This window comes from Cryptomeria japonica, unplaced genomic scaffold (assembly GCF_030272615.1).
Source record: "Cryptomeria japonica unplaced genomic scaffold, Sugi_1.0 HiC_scaffold_64, whole genome shotgun sequence".
Taxonomy (NCBI): domain Eukaryota; kingdom Viridiplantae; phylum Streptophyta; class Pinopsida; order Cupressales; family Cupressaceae; genus Cryptomeria; species Cryptomeria japonica.
The window spans coordinates 312,501-314,422 of record NW_026728886.1 but is presented as its reverse complement, the minus strand read 5'-3'; the positions used below and the strand labels follow the sequence as shown (position 1 = coordinate 314,422).

The 1,922-nt window shown below is 64.6% G+C and overlaps 1 non-coding gene across 1 annotated transcript; it reads left to right on the top strand.

The window, feature by feature from the left end:
* Positions 1 to 397: 397 nt before the first annotated feature.
* LOC131863503 (5S ribosomal RNA) lies at positions 398 to 516 on the top strand. Its single transcript, XR_009362404.1, has one exon. It is a non-coding gene; the product is annotated as a 5S ribosomal RNA (ribosomal RNA).
* Positions 517 to 1,922: the final 1,406 nt, after the last annotated feature.

The following is a 1,922-nucleotide window of genomic DNA, read 5'->3' as shown; positions in this document are numbered from 1 at the left end:
GGTGCCCACCTTGCACCAAGTGCGCACCCGGGGCAAACCGAGCGCCTTGGTGCACCGGGGCAAGATCGAGCGTGCACCCGAGGCGCCCCGAACATGCACCAAGGTGCACTCGGCCCACATGTGAGCGCAGGTCGTTGCGCCCGAGGTGGTGTGTGGGCACCGCGTTGCAGACGGGACACTGCACGCACACGACGCCCCGTCCAGGTGCACGCACGTAGGCCGGGCCGGGTGCACACCCGACGCCCTAGCAAGGTGCGCGCACCCGGGCAGGGCTCACACTTGGCGAACGGGGCGCACTTCGCGAGGGAGGGTGTGCACCTCGACGGGGGTGGGTGGCCGGGGTGGATTCGCACGTGGGTCGCGGTTTGCTAAGTACACACTGCGACAAGCTCATAACGGGTGCGATCATACCAGCGTTAGTGCACCGGATCCCATCAGAACTCCGCAGTTAAGCGCGCTTGGGCCGGAGTAGTACTGGGATGGGTGACCTCCCGGGAAGTCCCGGTGTTGCACCCTTTTTTAGTTTTTCGCCGGGCGTCGCAATGCTATTTGAATAAACCTTTTGCCCGTTTGCGTTCTCGTCGGGGCCGGGCCGGGCCGGGGTGCGCTGCCCGCACTACCGCGCGCGCGGGGGCGACACCGAGCGCGCACCCGAGGCGCCCCGAGCACACAGGCCACGGTGCAACCCGGGCGTTGTGCGCGCACCCCGGTGCGCCCGAGGTGCTGCGCGCGCACCCAGGTGAAATCGGTGTGCACCTCGGCCAGTGCGCGCTCGGTCGAGTCGCGCACGTTGGCCAAGGTGCACGGTGATGTTTCTTACTCTAAGGTTCCGCACCAGACGCCCGGGACAGGTGAGCGAAGCTGGGCGGGGCCGGGTGCGCGGCCGGGGCAGGTGCACGCAGCTAGAGAGAGCTTTGGAGCACACCAGAGGTGCGCACCTTGGAGCACACTTCGGAGCGCACCAATGATGCGCTCCATTCAAAAGTTTCCTGAAAAGGCAAAAAAAGTTGAGATTATAGAATTTCCCACTTGAGAGATTGTAAAAAAAAAAAATTTAAAATGAAGGAAACGCGGGTGCCAAGGTGTGCGCGCCCGGGTGCGCAGCCCAGCCAAGGTGTGCGCACCAAGGCGCCCACCCTGGCGAAGGTGCACGCAAGGTGCGCACCCGAGGCAAACCGGACAATTAACCCAACTTTCGACTTCGCGCGCACCTGCGCACCTTGGAGCGCACTTCGGAGCGCTCCTTGGTGCGCACCAATCTTGGGCACCTCGGAGTGCACCATGGCGCCCACCAAGGTGCGCACCCGGGGCAAACCGAGCTCCGACTTCGTGCGCACCTTGGAGCGCACGAAAGGTGCGCACCATGGCGCCCACCAAGGTGCGCAGCCCAGCCAAGGCGTGCGCATCAAGGTGCGCACCCTGGCGAAGGTGCGCACCCGGGGCAAACCGAGCTCCGACTTCGTGCGCACCTTGGAGCGCACAAAGGGTGCGCAACCCAGCCAAGGTGTGCGCACCCCGGGCAAACCGAGCTCCGAATCGTGCGCACCTTGGAGCACACTTCGGAGCCCTCCTTGGTGCGCACCGATGTTGCGCACCTCGGAGCGCACCCGGGGAAAACAATGCAATTAACCCGACTTTCGACTTCGTGGGCACCTCGGAGCGCTCTCGGGTTCGCACCTCGGAGCACACCGAGGTGCGCACCTTTGATGCGCTGCCTTCACCAATTTCCAGAAAAGGCAAGAAAACATTGAGAAGGTGTGCGCACCGAGGTGCCCACCCTGGCGAAGGTGCACGCGAGGTGCGCACCCGGGGCAAACCGGGCTCCGACTTCGTGCACGCCATGCTGCGCACCTTGGAGGGCCATGGTGCGCACCTTGGAGCACACTTCGGAGCGCTCAATGGTGCCCAACCCAGCCAAGGTG